The sequence below is a fragment of the Apus apus genome, chromosome 16 (assembly GCF_020740795.1).
Source record: "Apus apus isolate bApuApu2 chromosome 16, bApuApu2.pri.cur, whole genome shotgun sequence".
NCBI classification, from domain to species: domain Eukaryota; kingdom Metazoa; phylum Chordata; class Aves; order Apodiformes; family Apodidae; genus Apus; species Apus apus.
In genome coordinates, this window is record NC_067297.1 from 6,798,702 (window position 1) to 6,823,670 (window position 24,969).

General features: G+C 39.1%; 1 protein-coding gene across 5 annotated transcripts in view; it reads right to left on the bottom strand.

Annotated features, from left to right (window-relative positions):
- The window catches only part of GNB1L (G protein subunit beta 1 like), a 45,147-nt gene extending 20,840 nt beyond the window's left edge, over positions 1–24,307 (bottom strand). Inside the window, exon 1 of one of the 5 annotated variants that reach the window (XM_051634306.1) lies at positions 24,116–24,307. The gene's annotated coding sequence lies outside the window, so the exon portion shown is untranslated. The other 4 variants (XM_051634307.1, XM_051634308.1, XM_051634309.1 and 1 more) reach the window with 4 other exon arrangements.
- Between the last annotated feature and the right edge of the window lie 662 nt (positions 24,308–24,969).

Here is a 24,969-nt window from a genome sequence, read left to right on the forward strand (position 1 = left end):
TTTCTGTGCTTTCCATTCACAACCATTTACAGAAAAGCATTGCAGGGAACATACAAACTGAAAAGAAGTTCAGATGAGATCAGAGTTATGGTCACATTTACACAAGAATCCCATTACTTGGTATTTGATATTTTGGTTCCAAGCACAGTTTCCTGAAAAAAGAAACGCAGTATTTCACACTAACTTAGTGACTACTGTGTTACACCTTTGTATTTCCTAAAGGGAGTTTGTATTCCTAAGGGAAAGAGGGTTTGTATTTCCTAAAGGATCAATAAAGACAGATACTTTCAGCTTTATGTCACTGCTTCAATACAGCTATACCTTACCTGGTACATTAAAATAGCTCAAGTTTAATTGTCACCTCACCACACTATCAGCTTTTGAATTATGTTTAATGGAGGCACTTGCTGTTGCATCTCATTTGGTCTACCTTGAGTGTTTATAGATCAGTAATCACCATGGTATCTATAAGTCGTAATTAAACACAACTATCTTTTGGGACTGGTGATGAAACAGGATTCTTCAGCACAATCTGCAGTTCTCCCTCAATAGCACCATGTAATTAGGTATGAAAATAATGAGCTCAGTGGATAACCTCCATGTTTTAGTGACCTGACTCACATGTTCTGTGATGATCTAGGCTCATGACAGGCTAGAGGAAATTTTCAGATGATTACACAATGTACAGGTTTGCCCCCGTGGTGAGATCTAGCTCCCAAGTGCTTGTCTATAACATGCTTCACCTGTGTCATAAACTTGTTAGACTAAGGGTTTTGTCCCCAAAGGTCACCTCTTTGGGACACCACAGCTGTTTGCTGTTGCCCTCAAAATTACTCTTTGTAGAACCAGGTAAATAAAACAGCGGCTAGGCAGCCTGTCAGAGCATGGTAGAACAATCCTGGGTTCTAGCACTGAGCAAGGAAGACAAAATAGAACTGAGTCAACCCAGAGGCTATCTGGGATTACAAGGCAGGTTTTTAATAGCATTTTTCTAATTACTGACACAGAAGGTTTTGCTGACAGACAGCAAGTGTGTGCTTGGCTGTGGAAAGGGTTTTACCTGGCATGAAGCAGATGGCACTAATGCATGTCTTTACAAAGACAGTACTTCAGAAAAATCCTGAGACTGGCTACAGAAAAAAACCCACAACTTTCAAACTGTAAGCAAATTAAGTGACTTTTTGCTCCTTGGAGCCTGAATCTTTGCTTGCTTTTTAGCTAATAAGATATTTGAATTTATAAATTTGGCTTAATATTAAACCTATGTCGATTTTTCTTGGGTATTTGAGGGCCCCTTACTACTTCCTATCATGACTCAGCAAATGAATGTCAGTGTGACAGTATTAAGTATCTCATTTTTTTTCCAGCAAGTGTTGAACTATAAAATTGCATCTGTGCTGTCTTCCTCGTCATGAGCTTGGACAAGTCACTTACACCCAAGATTTAATTAAAATTCTTAGGTACCTAAATCAACAGAAAGTCACATGAAGTCACAAACTGATGGAAATTTGGTGCACCAGTGCCTTAAAAACTCCAAGAAAGCATCCATCTGTATAAGCATCCTCAAAACAATTACATTTAGCCTATCCTCAACTCAATATCTCTACTTTACCTACAGGGATAATGAATACATTGTGGCATACTGATACTAATAGGTAATGGTTATACCATGCTTTGCTAAGTAGGCAGCTTACAAATATGATGACTCTGTGATCGTTAAGGCCCCTGGGCAATTTTTTTCAAAAGAGCCTAAGTGATTTGGAAGCCTAAGAATAATTCTCAAATGAATTTTCAATCCTAAGTCTCTAGGACTTTTTAAAGTTTCACCCCAGGTGTCTGAAAATGAGTTCTCTAATTAGCACAACATTTAATGTTAACTCCACCTAGCCTCAGGGAAACCAATCTGTTCTTGTTAACTGGGGATTTCTGCAGCAAATTTAATTAAATGAATTTGCTTAGTATTTAGGCTGGTCTGAGAGCAAGATCTGGCTCAGGGGCTTGAACAAGCAAAGAGCAACCTACAGAAGAAAGTTCACTTAAAAGCATCTTATGTTTGTCCCTGAGACATTCTCATGCTATGACTCCTGCCTCCTATGAATCTTTTTGCTTATGGCTTTATTTGTTTGCAAGAGAGTATCACCAGTAAGAAATGCAACACCTCATCATCACACTGTTCTTTTTTGTAAGATGTTCCACTTTTGCTTTCTTCCAGCTTTCCCTGTGCTGGTAACAGCATCCTCTGTCAGGGGCTGAGCTACACTCTGATACGATACAGACAACTACAAATATTCTTCACAACATACACTGCAAACCCTTGGGCTCCTGCAGAGATTATGTTTGCTACATGAAAACTGGAAAACCCAGTTGTTCAAATTAGTGTTTCCATTAGAAAATGGGTATGTGCACAATACATTAGGTACTAAAAAGGTTTCCATCTTAAAAAAAATTACTTCTATTTAATGCGAGAACAATTTAATTTCCTTCAAAATGATGTTACTATAAAGAACAATTCACTATTAATTCCCTCACAAAACTGACTTTGTTTAGGTTGCAATTAGAATAATCTTAAAACCATTTGAATGTCCATGCAGTGGTATTTCAGTATCATCACTTAAGTATTTGATATTAAAAAGTTAAGCTTTTATTTAATAAGAGTCATTTAAAATATGTAAATGTCAAAAGGATTACCTTAGAAAAAATCTCTTGGAGAATTAAAAACATTAACAGATTCCCACAGGAAAAATTCCAGCAGAATTCAGCAACTCTCCTGTTCCCACTCCTGTCACTTGTATTTCTATCACACATTGAAGCAAAAACAAATTGCTATTAAACTATCATCCAAACACTGTCCCCCCCTCACAACCTCCACAGTTCAGTTTGAGATACCAATGGCTCAAGCAAAGCCAAGAAAAAAATCCTCTTTTTCTTTAGGCTTGTTAAGAGTAGTAAAAACTCAGTGGCTTTTTCAGGTATAGGAGAAATAAATCTCTCTAGGCATGTCTGGCAAACTGATTTGGGATTGAAACCAACAGGTGTGCAGACATAATTACTACTGCAAAATATTCAACACATCCAGGTGTGCTCACAAACAGATATAAGAAATCCCTGTTATTTTTTGAAAATTCCTAGTCTACCAAGTGCCACCCTCCCAAGGGAAAAATCAGAGCAAAAAATGAGTTGAGAAAGTTGTGAATAAATAGTTCTTCCCCCTTTCCAGGCTATTTCTTTTTCACTCATACAGAAGCCCTGTTTTAGCCTGCAATTCTGTGCCGACTTGCACTCCAGAGCTTTGTGACCGTCTTCCATGGATAGCGCAGCTCTACTGCATGAGTGTGGCTTCCATGTCGGTCCCTAGCTGCAACTGCAGAGGAAATAAGTGGGAATAAAAGATTCCCTCAAATTAATAGTGCAACACAGTTTCATTTATTCCATTACGCTTACAGTCTCCAGCATTAAAATACAGCAGGCCATCTCTGCAGTATGAGCTTTCCAAACACAATATTCCCATGTATCCAGCCTCTAACCTACCACAGACAACTAGGTTTCACAGGTGGAAATAGGAACTATCCTCTTCCCAAGAAGCAACCCTATAACACACTGCCTGTCAATGCCATGGCCCTTCCTTTTGCAGCCAACTCTGGCCTGGCTGGTTTGAGTTACTTGAGTAGCACAGACAGATCAGGGGGGTCCCAGCAGCACCTGATTCACCTCACCAAATTATAGTGCTAAATTTAGATAGAAACTGTACTACACTTCCAGGATTTCTTTAAAGCTAATTAAAAAATAATTCATTTCAAGTGGAAACAAATTAGTAGAAATCTTTAAATTAATTAATTAATTTAAATTTAATTAATTAATTTAAATAAATAAATTAATTTAAATCAGGAATTAGAATTAGAACTTCCTCATTTAAAAAGTAAATGTATTAATAAAGCACTCTTAATTTTCAGAAATAAGGATAACCAAATGCTTTCTTAAATTGGTTACTTATCATATTACCATATACCTATGCCTACCAAACTAGAGATTAAGCACAGTGTTGTATATTTGTATTTTCTTTGTGACTTCAAAACCTAAAACATCCCAATAAATAAATAAAAAAATCACCATGTTGGACTGGAAGCATTCAGTTGGGTGCTCGTGCTTGCGCTGACAAATACAATATGTATATAGATCTCTAGATAGAATTCTCTTGCTTGCAAAACTCACTAGTTAGAGACACGTCAATGTCAAAGAGAATGCAGTGATTTATACGCCCTAGCTAGACAGTCCTTTATTAACTGATATCATAAACCTGTTGCCACACAACCAACATCACAGCTGACAAGAGTCCTTCCTTTTACAGGCTGGGAACACTAGATGCTGTCAGAGCTTTCATTCTAAAGAGTCACCAAATCAGTTCTAATGACTAACAATGACTGCCTGCTCAAAAAAACACTCCAGAAGTCTCATTTTGAGAGGTGCTGAGAACCTACATTTCCCACTGACTTTTAAGGAAGTTAGGAGTTCATCCTCTCTCAGGAGCTCCTCAAAATTACCTGACATGAATAGACAATGAATAATGGAAGTTTCCACACTTGAAATAGTCAATGGACAGATAGCTAACAAATCTGCTTATCAGCAATTGGTGATATGCCAAGAAATCTTATGGGAGCAGAAAAGAAAATGACTAATAACCATGATGCAGTGCAACACATTTGTAATGATTTCCGCTCTGACAATGGCTCCTCACAGTGTTAGCACCTTTTTTGTCTCTAAGCATCCTGACTGAATAAGGCTAAACCACAATGTACTACGATTTTAAATAATGAAGCTCTCAAGAAAAATGTATATAAATGTCAAGTGTGTAACCTTCAGGAATACTGAAACCCAGGCTTTTGTCTTGAGGTTCACTTTCAAACACTTCCATCTGCAATTTTTAAAAAAGTCACTGTACAATAATTATTTTCTATATGAAAACAGATTCAGCATGGGAACAAAACTAAGAATGATTGTAACTATTTGAAAGACACCGAGTTAGCATATGGATCTCATTGCCACTTACACATTTTGGTCACTGAAACAAAAAGCTATTAATCAATATGTAAAAGCCATAAATTAACATAAACATTAATCATTCTAATACTCCCACTGTGTCAGACTGATAATTTTTTTCAGTCTTTCGTTCTGACATACTCGCCTTCAGCTATCAGCTGGTTGACCTTTTTTAACACAGTTAAACATTTTGGGCATTGCAAATCTTACTGAAGTAAACATTTGGAGACAGCCAAATATCATGGATATGTTTATGCCAAAAAATAAGGGGTATGAAAACATGAGAGGTCCTGCATCACATATCATTGCACTAGCTTTTAATAAGTGAGTCCAAAATACTGCATGAAATACAGCTGAAACAGATGAAATTCCAGTGTTTCGTAAACAGGTTCATTTTGCAGATGAGGCACCCATATGTTTTACTTTCTGAAAACATTAATTGGTTGGTAAAGTGTGATGATATAATTACAGACAGCATTGCTTGGAAAAAAAAGCCCCGGCATAAAAACCCATAGCAGTTTGGCTCTACAACACACTCTCCTTAAAATTAATTAAAAAAACCCCAAACAACAACAAAACCCAACAAATGCCTAATATGTTTAAAATTTATCAATACCAAAATACACAATATAAGTGAAAATAAATATTTTACCACTGTCTCTCTGTACCATACCATCAGACCTAAAATGATTTTAAGTCTGTACACTTGATAAATCATTGTAATCTAGCAGAAAATTGATAATCCAAGGCCCATCAAAAGATTGTTTTGAGTAGCCTCTAGTCCAGCCATGCATAGCAATCTGTCAGCCACAGGGCTCTGTCTGCCCATCCTCCTTAATTAGGGGTGCTGCACAGTGCAGCATCAGCTACAAATCTTTTGGTTCCAAGAGCTAATAATGTCCTCAGATAGCATAGACTTAATTAAACATCTTCCAGACATTTTAGCAGACATTTCCTGCAATAATCTTGTTTAGTAACAAACTATTAAAAAGAATTGACAGAGAAGAAATATATCAAGTTGTTACAGCAACTGATGTTATTTATAACAAAATTATGTCTGCAATTAAGGATTCTGTAACTCTGAGCAATTAAAATATCACTTTATTTGAAAACTAATTAATTCTAAACACATATTTTTCCCATGACAAACTTTTATGATTATTTAATTTATTCCATTCTAATTACTCTTTAATTAATCTACTCTTGTATAATATTATACTGTTATTCTGGCATTTGACCAATTAAGACAATAAATTGATTGCAGTTCCGTTGCACAAGACCAGAAACTGTCATGCCAGTTTCAACACCACGTTTATTTATTTGTCTGTTCTATTACTTTTCTTTTCCTCCCACAGGGCACAGAAACAAGAAACACAGCACAAATCAGATGACATTTTGTCTTCTATACTTTTTTCTTGAAAGTGTGACATAGAACTTAGGAGTTTTTAGTATTAAGGAAATGTGTAAGTAACATGATATTACATAATAAAAATGTAACCTGTAGGAAATTAACTCATACTTCTAAAATACATCACACTATGACTTATCAATTGATTCCTGATGTACAGGACCACATCCAGAGCTGCAGGAAACAGAATTGTTTCCATTGACGTTGAACTCTGCTCAGGATTTGGCCTGATACAATGAATAGTAAGAGAGAAAGGCAAAAACACTTTTTCATTCTTATCTTAAAATTATATTAGTTTTAGTATCTCAGTAAGTTTTACAAGATACTGCATTTTAAATTTGCATTGTTACCCTAGGTTCAACTGAAACAAAAGCATATAATTATTTTATTCTCTAGAAATACTATATCTGGATTAAACTCCCAAAAAAGAAATATATACAAATACTGTATCACACACACAATAGTAGAGTTGTGTTTTATTTTGCTTCAGCCATACTTGAAATAAAAATGACTGTAATTTACAGTCAGAAATCCTTAAGTTTCTTCCAGTATGAACATCCCTGAAATTCACAGTTTTTACACATTCAGAGGGAGGTGATACTGAGCAGTGGCTCTTATGAAGACACAGCGAAGCAGTCTGCTTCTCATGTACATTTAAAACTTCTGCTCACATTCCTGGCTGTGTGCTTTCTTCTGCTTATGAAATAACCCCCTATTGTATACACCTCACCAACAGTGAGATGCCTTGCAGAGCCAGGCAATTAAATTAAAATGCACTGCAAGTTGAGCTCTAACAGTGCTTTCCAAAATATTTCCTTTTACTTTAATCATGCAGTTTACATTTCATAGAATTAAAAAGAAAAGTGCAAAATATGTTCACAAAACACATACTTGTTAAACAAGGAAAAAAAGATTCTACACTTAATTGAAGAGGGTAAATACTTTACCAGCATTGCCATAGTGGGAGATACATTTATATCAGAATATTGTACCTCCTTCCTACCCCGTTTATATTCTCAGCATTTGTTTCATACCAGTTAACAAACATATTTTAAAACTGCAAATAGCAAACGGGATAAACTGATGTAAACATAGAAGGAATCTTAAAGAACCTAAGGTATTTCCTATTTGTGTCCAGCTCATGTTTCAAATTCAAAACTTTGGATCTCTCTACACTGATCCAAACCACTAGGTGATATTGGTGAGACTGCTCAAACGGGGAAGGGTTTGCAAGATTCATTCATTCATTCCACCGGTATTTTGTGAAGCATTTTCTCTTTGGAAGGTTTCTACTTATGTGTAAATTACAGCATGTCTCTTGAAATGAGCATTATCACGGGTCATTCTTTCTAGATGAGGAAACTGAGGCAGGGACAGTAAGTGACCTTTCAAGGTGGCACAGTTACTAGAACTGGGGTAGAAGCCCAGCTTGAAGTCAGAAGTAACTGTGTTTCAGTAAAGAACATGCCATTTGGTACATACATTTTACTTTCTCAAAAAAACCCTCCAGTATTTAAAAATGGGAAGACTTAGTGTGGTGTCTATCTCATTTAAAAATATGAGTCAGTGTTACAAATTATACAGTATTTTTATGGTATGAAATGGCCCCCAAATTCAAGCTTAAATACTAGGAGTATGTGTCATTTTTCTATTAGGATTCCAATCCAATGCAGCGTAAGTATTTGGATAAGCCAAGCTACTGGAGAGTAAATTAGTCTAAAAATCTAATAAGGATCACTATAATTCTAGTGCAAACAGGAATGATATTTACAAGGCAAATACTATCTGAATATAAAATAAAATTTAAAAAGCTTATTCTAACAGTTTAGGCTAAGCTTACACTTTAGATCCAAACACACAATTGTTCTTTCATGCCAGTTTGATCACATAAGTCTACATCCATTTTGCATAACCATGTAGGGTGCATTAGTTAAATATGCTCATCTCAAAGGCTCTGAGGTAACAGTTATCATATGTTAAAAAGTTACATTGTTAAAATGTGAGGGATATTAATAAAAAGCTGATCACACGTTTAACAGTGGTCGAATATTGTTGATGCTTAATTTGCAGTTTGTCTGCATTATTTTGATCAGCCTGCTTTAAGGAGTAACACTAATTATTGTTTAGCAAATTGAAAGAAATAAAACCAAAGTTACAGAACAGAGTTACATAGTTTACACATGTAACTTCAAGCTTCCTGCCTCTCACCCACGACAACTATTCTTGACCAAAAACACATTGCAAAATGCAAAACTGTTTCACCACCATAATTTGAAAATTTGAACAATTCTGCAGTACCTGAACTTGAACTCCCAGCCTTTGAATGTGCTGAACAGCCCCCTATTGTACCACACTTTTACACTACCAGGAACTGAAGTGTCAGTCTTTCATCAGATAATCAGATTATGTCATGTTCTGACCAAATTCATTAGGAAAAATTTACCAACCCTATTATCTCAAACCAGAAAATCTAGATCAAAGTATAACCAATTTTACAACACAATAAAATAGTTATAAATATTTAAACACTAATTAAAAGGCTTCTTCTGTTTAAAAGTACATAAATAATTGAAAGCTACCTCTTCTTATAAAAGCTATTCAATGCAACGATATTTATCTCATGCTTCTCAGAAAAACAGGACCTATATATGGTGGAGGGTGGGAAGAAATGCAGCTAAAAGCAGTCATTTGAGAAGATGGAGCGTTGTTAGACTTCTAAATCATTTGCCTAAAGTAAGTCACACTGAGTCCTCATTCTAATGACAAAGCATTAACCTCTGAACATCTTTGCTAACTCCATTCATACTGGACAATTGTGTCGACTCCATCCAGATGTACTGGATGGACACTGTACCCAAGAGGAGTGAAGTAATACTTTTTAAGGAAATCCTACATCAATAAGTAATTTCTCGGTAAACACAATTATATTGTAATTTGTTTTTTCCTAATATATACACAATCTTGTCTCCTAAAAAGGTAAATAACTATAACTAAGTTTGGTAGATATATTTTCTGCTTTTTGAGCATATGACATTTGCATAAGACAGACACTGAATCTGTGAGAGTACTAAATATTTCTGCTAGTCTCCAGATAGATAGCAAGGATGGCATAAGAGGGAATCAAAGAATTCATTTTAATATAATTAACAGCAAGGAACTGAGTTAAGACTGATCCATGAGCAGAAGCAGCAACCACAAACAATGACAGGACAGTCATCAATGTTGATTTCATTTATTTTTCAGTACTACAATCAGATTCTCCATCTGTAACTCAAACTTTAAAAGTATGATAATTTACGGAAAGGAGATTAATTTAGCCATTTTGAGTCAAAGACGTATTTCATAGCTTCATCCCAAATCCTGTATATTGTTAGGATCCCTTTCCCCTTTGAAGACTTAGTGAATGATTGAAGCTTCTACTTTCTGAGAAACAGATAACACAAGACTAGTAATCTGACTCTAAGTCACTGGATAAAGGCAGTTTGTTTCCTCTTAGCCCATCTGTCAACACCTCTTCAGTAATTAGTCCTAATTATTACAAAGGGCTAGCCTCCCATTCGCATTATTAAATCAGAAATAGTATCATAGCCAGGTATCTTTCAACGCCTACCAGACTGGCGACCTTCGATTTCATTGAATCTTCTATCAGTATCCGCCTTTGGAAGAGCCTCGGCAGTAATTTTAGCATCAGCTTCAAAGATGCAGATCCCACAGTGGAATTCCAGGGATGCATTCATACACACACCCACATCATGTGACAGGAGAGCAAGCAACACAATTGACCTTTGCATTGTTCTCTAAACTCCCGTGATATAAAACACACATCTCTATTTTATACAATAGACCTAGGTTTTTGCCTGCGTGCTTAGAAGTGCTCCTTTGAACTAAATGCTGATAGGAAAAATAGCAAAACTGTGTCTATTAAAGATGAGGGTCAAACCTTTGTTAAGAAAACAATACAACTAAAGCTTTTTTTCAGACCAAGATAAATTTGCAAGAAGTAAATAGTAACTAAAAATATGCCTACACGTATTTAAGTGTGAAGAAGATTTAAAAGGTTTAATTTGTTTATTTTTGCCCTGTAGCTCAAGTACTTCCTCAAAAAAAACACACCAGAAAACAAAAAGAATTAGGACATTGAAACTCTCATGGAACCAAAGCTCAATTAGCCAAGGCTTTAGTCAGTTTTAAACTCTTCATTTGTGTTAACATTTAACTGAAACAAGAGGGGAAAAAAAGATACCAAACACTCAATTTCTTTTGATTAAAAGCCAAACACGTTTCACAATAGAACATCTGAGCCCACTAGTGAGGATTTGCTTACACTGGATTTCTCATTAACAGCAGAGCACTAACTGTCTCCTCAGACACACTGAACCAACCTGAGATGCACTGGTAGTTTATGGTTTATGTAAGTATCTCTACCAAAAGCTTTGCCCAGAGCAGAGGAGCTACACAAATAGTCAAAAGTGTCCATGTGAACAAAGCCCTCATCCTGTAATTAAAGCAGAGAATGTTTTTGTGGATATGCTTAATGTCTCAAAAAGTAAAGCATACAAAATACAACTTATTTTAACTAAAAAAAACATTTTAAAGAACAAAATATTTTAAAGAACTTTCTGTGTCCTATATTAAAACAAACTAGTAAATTTTTTCCCCCCTTTGCAGGTCTCCTCTATATGCTACAGATGTTGATAACAAACAATATCTAAATATATTTTTAAAAATACATAAATAATAGAAGAGCTAGCTACTATATAAGAAGCAGTAGCCTAAATATTTAGGGCTTGACAGAGCAATCAGGAGGAGCTGGGGAGGCACCAAACAGGGTGCATGGGGAGGATGCCCCAACCAGCAGGGATGTCAGTGCAGCACTGTGGTGTTACTAAATCCCAGTGCCTGGAACAGTGACCACGTCCCAGGTTTTGGGCCACTGAACTGTGGCTGTGGTTGGCCCCGAGTCCCTCTTCTGTCTCTGTCTCATTCTCTCAACTTGGCCTACTTGGAACTAGCACAGATATCTCAGCAGCACACAATACTGAAGCACAAAGAAGCTACTCTGATTCAGCTTCCTGCATGCTTGCCCACACACCTTCCTGCTAGAGCACTCATGGCACCATGCAGCTTCACTGCACCTGGATGGCTTTTCACTTCAGAGATAACTTAAACTCACTGCCAAGAAAAATAAACACACAAACTTAAAATTAATTTTCCAAGTTGTACATTTTCCAAACAAATGCCATGTTAGTAACATGCACAGTAACAGGCAGGCATCTGACTATCAACAGATGGAACTTTAAAATACATTAGTATTTCAGGTATCAACATTCCGTTTCCCCCATACTGCTCCATGCACAATTGCTGTATTATTGATGTCACAGGGCACCTAACTTCACCGTCAATTTGTAGTCCCGATGCCTATGAAATTGTCTAATCCCTTTTGAATCTGCTGATACTCTGGATTTACTACCTCCTGTGGCAAAAAAAAATTAACTATCTGAACTTTCAGAAAAAGGAGTATTTTATTTAAAGGACGATTTTATTTGGTTTAATTCTGATATCCTACTAGTTCCACTGACTGCCCTCTAGTTCTTGCATTGCAGAATTTGGAGTGCAACAACTTCACATGCAGCTTTTTAATCACTTTCATGATTTTGTAAATCTCAGTGATAAATACCTGTCTTTCTCTAAACCAAAAAGTACCAGCTTGTTCAATCTCTCCTTGTATGAGAGTTGTTCCTTTTCTCCTGATCATATCAGTTGCCATTTACTGCACCATCTCTAGCCTCACTAAACCCATCTGGAAGAGCAGAAAACTCAACATAGTACTTCAGATATGAGTCCATTGAGGTTTTCCTTATTAGCAAAATTACATCCTTGATGAGATAAATCTTCACTGACCTCAAAAATCTCATGTAACTTTCAAGAGAGATGTTATTTCTTTCTGCAACAGATACAATTCCAGCTAAAACACCTGGCAAAGGAAGTTATCTTTGCTCTCAACAGCTTAGGATTTCTGCTGCAGGGCAAGCCAACAGAGAAAAGGCCAAGTGTAAGTGTACTGTCCAAGGATGTACATCCGGAAGAAATAGCATATTTTAATAGCACTTCCTGAAACACCTATACTTCCTGGAATTACTAGTTAAGATCCCAGAGGAACTGATAACGTTCTCTGTCCATCCAAGCCTGCCAGACTGCTTCGCACTGTGTATCTTTCAGGGAAGAATTTTAAAGGTTCTATCCACTCTACATCAATGCTTGAGAGTCTGGGTCCCTTTTTATAGCAATAAGCTCTGTAGCTGCTTTAGCTGACTCAGGCCAAAATCCCTCTAATACATCAAGCTAGCAGCTGTTTCTCTCCATTCCCAGCTACATGCATTTAAGGGGCAGATTTCACAGTAAACCAGATCATTCCCTATTTTAAGGTTACTTTGTACAATACAGAAATGCTGGAGTAGCAACAGGTTGCCTTTTCCCCTTGATTTTCATGGAAGTAAAACTATTGTGTGAAAAAGAGGCAACAATTATAAAAGCATATGTGCACAATGTAATCTCCAAAGAAAAAAGAAATCAGATCCCAGCAAAAGGAACAAAAGGAAACGTATCTTTGTTCCAGCTGCATGAGTTGCCCAAGCACTGTGGAGACAGCACTGAAATCTTCCCAAGACTGAGCACAGCATAGCTGCAGTGTAACCTTGGCCTTGCTTCTGCCACCGCATGCCCAAGTCTACCAGCAATAATCTACTAGGACACAGGAGCCACATCTCCTTGTGGTCACCCAGAAATGCTTCTATCTCAAAATGGCAACAAGATGGATCTCATGGTCTTTATCTTGCAGGTTTGCCCAAGTGCAGAGAGGAAGGTGAGGCCCCACATTCCCAGCGCAGCCCTGCAGGAGGAAATGAGATCTGGATTTCATGACATGGCTAGCAACTACCTCTACAAAGCAGAATATTCATTTGTGGATACTACATGTTATAATGTTTTATATAAACGTACTTTGGAAGTTTTCTCAGTTCATACTAGGGTCCAAAATACATACATGAATAATTACACAAAGGTAGCACCACTTAACTAACACTGAATTTTAAGAGACTACCCATGTAGTGAAGATGTTCATGCACATCTGCGACAGCCATAGAACATTAACTTAGCAACTGGTCTTAGCTCTCTCAAACACAAAAGTCTTCATAATAATGTGCATTGTATAAAACCAGACCAGGTCTTCACTAAATTCCTTTTTCAAGTCTGCAAGTATGAGTTTTGGGGAAGAAGTCTGTGCCAAAGTATATTATACCTACTATGGCAATAAATTCTTCATGGATGAGGTTTTATACATAAATTACCTTCATTTGCAGTCTCTGAATGCTCTTCTAAATTTTATGGGATAATATGAATTATGAGCACCCATGTATTTCTTATAGGTATAATGTGAGACATTTTTTTTTCTACTTTATGCAATAGATTATGCAAGGGAGTTGTACTCTACACCTCTTTCCCCCCATCAGTGTTGAACAAATGTGGTAACACTGACCGGACAATTGCTTATGAGACGTGTACAGCCTGCTGTAAAGAGATGTTTGTATGAATTAGGTCTAACTAGGATGAAATATGAATTGCATGGTCAAACAAAAACACTAAAAATATCTGAATGGTTTTCTTTAAACCTTATAAAACTTGGATTTCTTAACCTGTTATTTCTTGATTTAGTTATTGGGACATTTATGGTTTGGCAAAATAACTCCTTTTAAATAAATTTTACATTCAAAGTGGACAATTTATACTTAATTTAAGCTATCGTAATCTTTACAAAACTTGGCTGAATTTCAGCAGCTGGGCTTTAGGTATTTTGCTGGTTCTGCTGAATTTTTAAAACCCTAGAGATCTGAGAATGGAATGAATCTGTTCACTGTTATTATTAGTCTCTAGTAAATACTTTTGGTGACCCACTGGAACCTAAATCCTAGCTATTCTTCAGATATCTGTTGAACATTGGGTGCTTCGGATTCAGTTCATACACAACACTTGCCTCAGAAGCAAAGGTCCAGGTTTCCACAAGAGCTATAATTTCAGGAATCATTAGTAATGTGAACTGGCAAACAGCACCCAGACCCCAGTTCTGCAAACTGTTCTACCCCACTATCTGAACAGGCTTCACAAGAACCGGTCCAGAATCAGCCATTTTTCCGCAAGGACACACTCTCCGTCCTCTGTATTTAACAGCGCTTCAAAATGCACCTACTCACAGCCACAGAATGCAAGAGGTGAAACACAGCAGGAATGGTACAGATGGTATCGGAATGCTTGCCCTGCTCCCACGGCAGCAGAGGAAGGATCAGGTATGAAGGCTCATCGACAAGATCAGACAAAAGAGAAAACACTGAATCATATTAAAGTAATTACCAGAAAATAAGACTTCTGTAAAATATTTGCAACCAGCTAGTTCAAGCCTTCAGGCTCAGTCTTGTATTGGGCTGCATGTAGTGGCACCACCCCAGGAGGTGCTCCAGGAAGAACGGGTGACTCAGAGTCACAGTTCCTCCCTGGCTCCCTTCCTCTCACATGGGAGAACAAATAATTTCATCCCATCCTGAATGTAATGTACTCCCACGTTACTCCTAACCAACTGGGTAGTATAAAAAGCTATAGCCCTGCTGCCCCTCTGCTTTCTCTACTTATATGACAGTGAGGGAAGGATCTGGCACGAAGACCCCATTGTCTCTCCTTTCCCATCTCCCCACAACAAAAACTGCTGCCTAAATCAACCATATGGGACACATTTACTTCCCACTCCTGCCCTGAGGTACTACTAGGGACAGGAATAATCTAGCATGGAGATAGTATCAGCATGAAAAAGAAGAGAATCCTACTTAGGAAGAACATATGTCGTCACTAGATAATGATAACCACATTTAATGGGCACAAGCATGAAGGCACAAATTTCAGAAATTTCCCCCCTTATTTTAAAAAACAGGGTGTTATTATAAAAATGCCCAATTACATCATCAGGCACTACACAATATTTATGACATAAAATCACTATAATTAAATACTAAGTGCTAATTTAAATTATTTAGCAGTGGAGCAATAAAATAAGCAAGTGCCTTTTAAATGTTATTTTCACAGAGTAATAATAGAATACAAAGGAGCTAAAAAATGACCTGTCAGGCTCTTTGACATTCCATGGCAAGACATGAAACTTAACTGCAAGGATTCTCAGGCCCACTGTTGCAATTAAGCTCTGCATCCCTCAGAACTACTTGTTTGCTGCATGCTTACAGTGGAGCTATTATATGGGAAAAGAGAAGAGGTAATTCCTGCCCTGACTGGGTTTGAGTTATCATGTCACCTTGAAACTAGTCACTTGGGAAAAACAAAGGCTTATATAGAGACCAAAAATACTAAAGCTCTGAAACAGTGGGGTAGCTCAGTCCACAGTGGCCATGTCTGCACATGCCTTGCCATTGAAGGGCCAGAGATGTGTTCATTAGTGTTGGAAAATCTTGCAAGACTACATTAATAATAATTTTAATTGAATAAAAATAATTTAACCTTTATTAAGAAATATAATCCAAAACATAGAAAATCAAGGCTATTTCCAGCAGATATTCTCAATAGGATATCTGCCACAGAGGGAGAAAAAAAGACTGCAATATTAATATTACTAATTCTATTTTGGGGCAAATGGTGATACAAACAACCAGCAAGCAGGAGCAAAGTTGTGGTAAACCAGATGCTACACTGTCCTTAAACAGGATGCAGAGCATGCTGTCCTGAAAAGGGACACCTCTGTCAGCCAGTGAAGGGGAAGTATCCATGCCACTTTCCTTACTTTTTGGTGTAAGTGGTGTTGCTTTTAAGCAACTTTACTTTAGTAAAGACCTTCAGCATAGCTCCAAATTCACAAGGATCAAGTGCTGTCAGTCCGCTAGACTCACCTATACAGGGCAAAATACTGGGTAGATATGGAGCTTCTAGTCTGCCTTCACCTCAGCTGTGATCCCTGCAGAAGCTGGGATGGGTGACACCAAAAATTTCTCCTTATTTGGCATTACATTATGGGTTTTTTTTTTGCCAAAAAACAGAATGCAGCCCACTTCCATTCATGTTTCTGACCAAATTTTGTATTTCTAAGTAGATCTTCAGCTAAACAAAAACTGAGCTGGAAATGCCAGTTCAAACGAAATGTCCTGCAAACGGAATATGGCTGATTACTCTTTGCTTCCTTACATGCTTCTCCTTTACCAAGAACAAAACAGAACTTCTCAAAGAACACATTTTGAAGCAGGAATAATGACCAATCCCAACCCCACAGCTCCATTTTTATTATAAATAGAAAAACCCAAAGGTCTTCCATTAGTTTCAGTGGCTGGGAGGGAGTAGGAAGAATGATGTGTTAAATTGCAATGGAGGAAGTACACACGCCAACTGGAAAAAAGGACTATAAAAAGCTTTTCTTACACAAACACAGGAGGAAGTAACCAACACCCTTAATTGTTGAAGCAAAAGGTTTGGGGGCTAAATGCACAAAAAAAAAAAAAAAAAAAAAAGTCCTGAATGTTTCACATGTTCCAAATTAGACTCAAATTTGAGAGCCTTGTTCAATAAGGTCAAACTGTTGCCAGCAGCAGACCTGGCAAATCTCATGCAAAGAGCATAAATGTATTAACAATACCAGGCTAGAGACTTCACTGCGTATCACCTGTTTATGTGGCACAGCACTATGGATACTCTCTCTCTCTGCAACTTTCTGTAAGTTGGGTGGAGAGCCCTCTGAGCATGGAGCAAGGGATCAGAGTGCAAAAGGAAGCCAAGTGTGCTACCATAGGAAGCCACTTCTGCTCCAAGGGCCTCTGATAACCAGCACTGTCCCCAGCTGCACCCCAGGAACACATCCCCCACAGTAACATGTTCACCCAGCTGGGAACCAACCTGGAATCATCTCATATGTTAGAGGACAAAAGAATCAAAGGGTCTAACACAGGTGCGAGATTCAATGTACAGCTCCAGAAGGTCAAACAGGCCCACTGTGCAAGAGAAAATTAATTACAACAAATAGCTAAATACTGGTGGGCCAGAGGTGTGAATTGCAGCAAGGCATCTCAGGGAAAAGGAGGCAGACAGGGAAGCTGGCTGCACTGATCATACCTCCACTAATGAGACTGCTACATGGGCCTTTGCACTGGGCAACACTCAGTGGGAACCAGGTTCATACTCATACCCAAGCAACAGTCCCATACAAGTATTCTGATCCTTAGCAGACATGAAGTCTCTAAGGAGAGATACAACCAAAAGAGATCTCCCATGGTGACCTACTGCCACTTCCATAGTCTCACATTTTTCCATTAAGGTAATTGTCCTTATCAGTGAAAATTATTGTCTCATGGCATTTAGCAAAGTCAACCTTCTAGTTACAGAGCTTAAACTTGTCAACAATTATTTACTGGATGCAATGGAGCCAGGTCAGAATATAGATATATAGCACATAGATTCTACTAATCTTTACAAAATCATTCCTTCCCCAGCCAGCCACTGTATAAAGGACATAAAACTGACCCCAAATTAGTAGAGGTTTTGCTTTGTAATGAACCTGTAGCTTCCAGGTCATTTTACATAAAACTTTTTTACATGTATTTGAACATCTACCATTTATATAAATGGACTATAAATTAAAACCAGAGAAGACATCACACAACACTGAAGCGGAAGCAGACAGCCTGCATTCTCTCCTGCCCCCAGAACATGGCAAGTAGTTTTGGAATTTTTGAAAATAACAATTAGAAACACACTATAAACACTTGGACAACACAGACCTACCAATCTGGGATAAAACTGCCTTCTTCTTTCTTTCCTGCTTACTTAGCAAATGTGTTAGCATTGCTTTGCCCAGGACAACAAAGACAGCAACATAACTTAGCATCTTAAACACCAGGAAAGTCAACACAGAATAAACCAATCTGCTTTGTCTTTGGTATTAATGGTCAATGCAAAGCAGACCAGGATACTGAGTTATTGAGTATTATTTCTTTATTCTGCAGAAGGCACAAGAAGAGGTTCTCTGATAGGCTACTGTCCCTCCTGGTTTCAAAATGAGAATCCCTGCTTCACTGAGATCTGCACAGAGATGGGTCCAAGCAGCCTCTTTGCTACATGGCTCCTCTTCTCCCACATTTATGTCTGTGCTCACTTTATTAATTTGTCTCATTGGTTTGGGTGGGTTTGTGATGTATACTGGGGGTTTTTTTGTGTGTTTGTTTTTGGGGTTTTTTTGTGTTTTACATTAAGAGTGTTCTTGGATCTTCTACACAGCTCTACTTCTCACACCTCCTAATACTAACTAGGGCTTTTTTTCCTCAAATAGTCTCACCACTTTCTCATGGCAAAATTGGCACGGTAGTCTGCCAACTGATTCCTGACAATTTATTGGTATGTGTAGAGCATCATGCAATTCTATAATGTGAATTTTAAAAAATATCCTCAAGTGATTACACAATTCTCCTGTTTCTAGTTCTCAATAAGTTACTTTTTTGATATTCAAACTCAAATTCTGATGATAGAAACTTGCATTTTAAGGAGAGGTGAGTAGAAATTTCTCATCAACTGGACAAGTTAAGCTATGCTTCTGGGTATGTATTGCAATATATTTTTTGCATCACACCTACTCTACTAAGTATACAAAACACTGAGCAAGTGATAGTTTTGTCAGCCACCAGCTAATCAAATGAAAAATTATTAGGCTTAGAAAAAATAATAAAAGCAGAAGCCAGCTGTGCATTTGTTGGATGAAAATCTCAGTGTCTCCCATGTTAGCTCATGTGCATTTCAATTTCTGGGAAGAAAATAATGGGAGTTTCTCCACCCTTTCTCATGTGGGCCATAAAACAGATTTATTACCTAGGATATATTTTGTTTTTTCTCCTGAGGAAAAAAGAAAGTGGTGGAACAAGTTCATTTTTTTCCCTTCTACAACTAGGATTTTCTTTATAATAAACACAGAGCTTAATTTTGGTATCATATGGCCCTTCTATTTAATGCTCTGGTCACACTTTTTACCTTTCTAAATCTTGAATTGTAGCATTTTCATTTCAGTGGGGAATCTACAGCTGCTCCAGCTGTCTTGAGTGCGAAAAGTCTGTCCTAAGATTCCTATCTGGTATGTTTTAAAGCAGAATCCTTCCCTCCCTTAAATCAAAGAAGTTTAGCTTCTACTGAAAAAATATGGAATAACTAAAAAAGAGAAGCACAGTGCTAGATTATGTTTCTTTCCAAATAGTTCTTGCTCAGCTTTACTTTGCACCCAGCACTCAACCAGCAGCTCTGGGAAACAGACTGCAAACTCAGAGGTTTAGGACAGGGTTGCATCTCATCTGCAAAGGTTTTCCGGTACAAATTACAGATTTTTTTTACTGTAACAGCCACCTTCTGACCTTTCCAAATAAATCATGAAAGAGAAAATTTGCTGATTAAAACATTTTTTGCTCCTAAGACTCCTAATTTGTTTACAGTATGATGTTACAAGTCTAAAGACCTGTGCTGGTAAATCCATTTATAGAAAAGGTGTTTTGCCCTACAACTTTCACTGCTGAGAAGTGACTGATTCAGATTGTAAATGCTTCTGAAACACAACATAGCCTGGATTCTCCAGTTTAGTGTTCTGGAAACTTCCAGGGCTAAGACATGTCTTTTAAAATGACATCCAGTAATACCTCTTTTTAAAAGTAAATCTGGTGACTAATATTTGTAGCCTAAATGTGCTCTACAATCTACTCTTGATAACTAGAACCTATCGTTTTACGGATCACTTTCTCTCACCATGGCAAACCTGACATCTCACAAAATTCCAGTTCTTTAAAATAATCCTATGACATATAAGAGTTTACACCAAGCCATAAATGCCACTGAAATAATTTTTGAAATTACAAGCTATGCCATCTTTAGCTGTATATAATAAGATGTACCATAGGATGTGCATTCCTTCAAGTTGTGAAATTCTTTTTATTGCTTATGAGCAGTAAAAAAGCCCTCTTTTTATCATACAATCGCGCCAGCACAGAGCTCAAAAGGAAGCTGGCTTGCTTGGGCAAAAGTTGTGTACGTTTTTTTTGTTAATTTATGTTTTTCTAATTGCTTTGTGATCATTTTTACTGCTCCACAGACACCAACAATTTGGGTGGGGGAGGAAGCCACCAGCAGCTGTAGTAGTTTTCAAGCTATTACTAATTTGAAACTCTGCATTTGTACTACCAAGTATTTTTTAGTGCAGTCAAACTGCACTCTTACAAAGCAAGCATAAATCTATCCACACAGATTTTTTTTTGATCAAAACACTACTACTGTTACTAAACCTACCTTCTTTCTTTAGAAAGACATACACACAAACGTAGTATTTTGCTGAAGTTTCACATTGGTACAAAAAGCAATGTGTCAGCACTACAACTCAGAAGAGGTGTCCAAAAAAGGAAAGTTGAACCTTTTTTAAAAATCATTACTAAGTTTGTCTTCACAATGCCAGAAATCTCAGTCACATACATCTATAATCCAACATAGCTAGGACAAAGCAATTTATTACAGAAGAGTAGTTGTAGTAGCAATTTCCCCAAATGAAGACAGTGCTTCACAGAATGTAGTTTTGGAAAACCAGAGTCTTCAGCATTCAGTCTCCCATGTTAGTTAATTAGTGATGACTGGTTTACAGTTTCTACAGCTCCAACGAAACAGTACGTTGTTACGGCTGAGCTTACAGAGAAACAGTACTCAAATTAAAAGGTATTAAAACAAAATGTAATATAGCCCCATGTACTGCATGATGGAGAGCCAAAATATCGTCTCTTTAGAATGCAAGAATATATACAGGTCAGTAGTTAAAGTCTTGCTTTGTAAAAAGAAACTCAGGGTATTCTAAAATAGACAACAGGGTCAGAAAAGGCATAATGCACTCAGTCAACAGAGCTGCTCCCTAATATGTTACTATTCTAATATTGTAATTCTAATACTTATAAGTCTTTACACCAATTATCCAAAACCAGACTATTATCTGATATTAGAAACTGGCATCTATTCCAGTGCGTGCACCAATATAATTTCCATCTGCAGAATCTTTATAACGGATAATAACACATCCAAGCCAGAACAAACATAGGTAGATTTCTTGATCCCAAGGACATTTTTGCAACAAGAAAAAACTAGTTTACCCTGTAAATCAATAAAAAGTTAATAGGTATTATGAAAAAAAAGAAGTTACATGAGCAGTTTCTTTAAAATGCAATAATTGAGTTAAAAAATACGTAAAATATCCTCTATACGCCATATATCTTATCCAGACACGACAAATTCTTAATGAAATGCTTCCCAGTCATAGAGCCCATTAAAAGCCTCATAGAAATGCTACTAAAATTGGGGGTTGGTGAAATGCCCTTTGGAAGACAGGCTACAGAGAGACTGTGCTAGAAAGCATAGAGAAGTGCTCTTCAAAATTATTCCCAAAAACATAAAATTCCATCTCACACTCTCTGTTCTTTCCAAAGCACACACCATGCCTGTTTATCTTGTTCATTTCAAAATGAAGCTATTGAATCTGGACATTAGGTTATTTTCTACTGTAAAGGAGTTGTATAAGGCATCATTTCAAACAACCAGTACTACTGAGAAGAAAAATACACAACAGGAGAATCCAAACGTATGTATCAGTATGGAGACGACAACCAAACGCTGCACAATTACATTCAGCACGCCAGCTGGGTTCATGAAGTGCTACCTGGCCAGCAAGGCGCCCATGCTGAAAATACGTCTAACACCGACAGTCTCGCATACTTGCTAACTTGCAGTATTTCGCCGCAGAACCAGACTGCCAGTAGAGGGAGCAGAAGCAAGTAAACCCCGCCACGCTCCTCCGTGAGCGAGGAGCAGCACACCCAGGGTACGTGCTACCTGGAGACAAACGAGATGTTTTTCTTGCCTCTTCAACGAATCAATCTGTAAAAAAATCCATTCGGGCTAGATTTTCTCCATTTTCTGATAGCAATCAAAGTAAAAACCTAGGGACTTGAGTCAATCTGTTGAAATTAGGCTAGTTTTGTAGATTTCCATAGGCTGTATCTGAATAGAAGTCCGCATTATGAAATTACAGGGTATTAATTATACAGTCACAGACTCACTTTGGGTGAAAGGGACGTCTGGAGGTCTGTAGTCTGATCATCAAAGCAAGGGTCAGCTATGAAACCAGACCAGATTGATCAGAGCTCTACACAGCTGATCAATACAATTTGTTAATATTACTGTATGGTATGTATTATCAACAATACTATGTTTTACTTCCGGAAATGCTTTCACCTGAAGGGTATTAAAGCTCTTGAAACACTGCCCATCCACAGGTGTTCCTGAGGACCGCCACTACCGACAGCAGGGGGAGGGCACAGAGCAGGCACCGACCCACCCGAGGCTGTGGACAGAACCGCGTTTGAAACTCAGCAGATGCCTTTCCCAGCCTCACCCTAATCTGCAGCATTTCTGTAAGCTCGTTCACTATCGCTTACTTTTAACTACCTTAAAAACACTCACTTCTGTTGGTTCTAAAAGAAAAGCACTGGGATTATTATGTAAAATTAATAAACCTCAATACATTAGAATTGTAAGCTCTATTACAACTAGGTCTGGTATTTGTGGTTCATTGATATTAAATGTTTGATGCAGTGTACTCTCAAAACACAAGGCATTTGTGTTACAGCTGCCAGAAGAGACTCTGCACAGAATCCCCAGGCAACCTGCTGCAGAGCAGCTGAACTGCAATTAACGCAACCAAGGTGACGCACACTCTAATATAAACTACTTTTCTCCAGTAAGGGGCCTCACGTCAGTCACAGACGCTGCATCTCGCTCAAGCACGCGTCCCGCCCTGGGCGTCTTCCCACCCCACTCACTCCTTCGGCCGGGTCACACGCCGCACACCCCTTCCAGTGCCGGTAACGGGCGCGGCTCTCCGGGACGAGCCCGGGGCCGCCGCCGCCGCGCAGATGGGGCGTGAGGCGAGCGAGGAATAACGGTCGCCCCGGCGCGCGCCCCGCGCACGCGGCGGGCCCAGGCGCAGCCCCTTCGCCGTTGCCCTGGCGACGGCCTCGCGCAGGCGCACGCCCCGCCCCGCCGGTGAGCGGAGCGGCCTCCCCGCTTCGCCCCGCGCGCTGCCCGCGCCTGCCCCGCGGCCGGGCTGGGAGGCCCCCGTGCCGGCGGGGGTGCAGGGCCGCCCCCTGCCCCCGCTCCCTCCCCGCCGCCTCTCACCGAGCGCCGCTCCGCCTGCCGGGGCAGGAAGCGTGGCAGCGATGGCTCGGCGATCCTGCGGCGGCCTCCCGGGAGCCAGGCAGGCACAGCGGAGCGCCGAGCACAGCGGGTGCCCGCGCGTGACGTCACCGGGGCGCGTGCGCGGCCGGCGGCGCGGGGCCCGGCCCCGAGGAAGCGGGAGGCGGCCCCGGGACAGCGGGGGCTTCGCGCTCCCGGACAGGCCCGTGCCTTCGCCGGGCAGGGAGCCCAGGCTGGGCTTGAAACGTGTCACTGCTTTGTAGAGCCCGACGCGAACTGCAGGACGTGTGAAGGACAAGAGCTGATGGAGAGGACTGTGGCACAGGGAGGAGCTGTCAGGCTGCTCCTGCCATCCAGAATGCACCGAGCTAGTTTGTGACTTACGTGATGGCTCTTGATACGAAGTTTGATCAGTGGGTTCACACGAGGCAGTCAGGGGCCTAGGTCCTGTTCCACTCTGCTTGCACAGCGTCTGTTTGCCAGGAGCTCTGCTGAGCACGGGGTTACCATGTTCCTGAATTCAGTTGCCTCTTCTGGCAACCGCTGTCAATCTGAAGTTGTTCTGGGACAAGGAGAGCCAAGTCTTCCAGTGCAACGTGGCCATGCTTAGTTTTCCAGATGCCATCTTGCTGGAGAGCCTCTTTAAAGAAGAAAGTTGCCTCCTGAAATGGTTCCAAATTGAAGTTAGGTGTAATAACTGGACTAAATCAGGCAACAATTAACCAAGATGTATTGATGCACTTAGAACAAAAATGCTGCCTGTGGGATTGGGACATACCCTGCTAACATACCCATCCACCCTCCTCCCACAGCTGATGGCAAGCTCAGAGCAGGCAGGTACACCTGACAGCACTGCAGAAAGGCAGTCTTCAGCCTTGAGCCTCCACTGCTGCTCTACAGCTACAGAAAGACTCACTCAAGGAAGGCAGATAAACCATCATTTGCTTGTGTCACCTGGCTAAGAGATAAAAGCTTTGTCATTTACGTGGCTTCTCAGAAGGCTATATAATATTTATATATATATATAATTCCAGCTAGAAAGACTGGTACCTCATACAAGTAACGCTTTTCATTTTTCCTACCATTTTTGCCCATGAAGCCAAGGAGTCTTTCAAAGCTAAATTACACCTAGAGCACCACAGTGCTGTTAAATAAGTGCTGTTCTGTTCCACTTCTATTGGTGCAAACAGAGGCACGGAGATATTTTGTGAGTTTGTGAAAGTAAATATGGGGCTTGC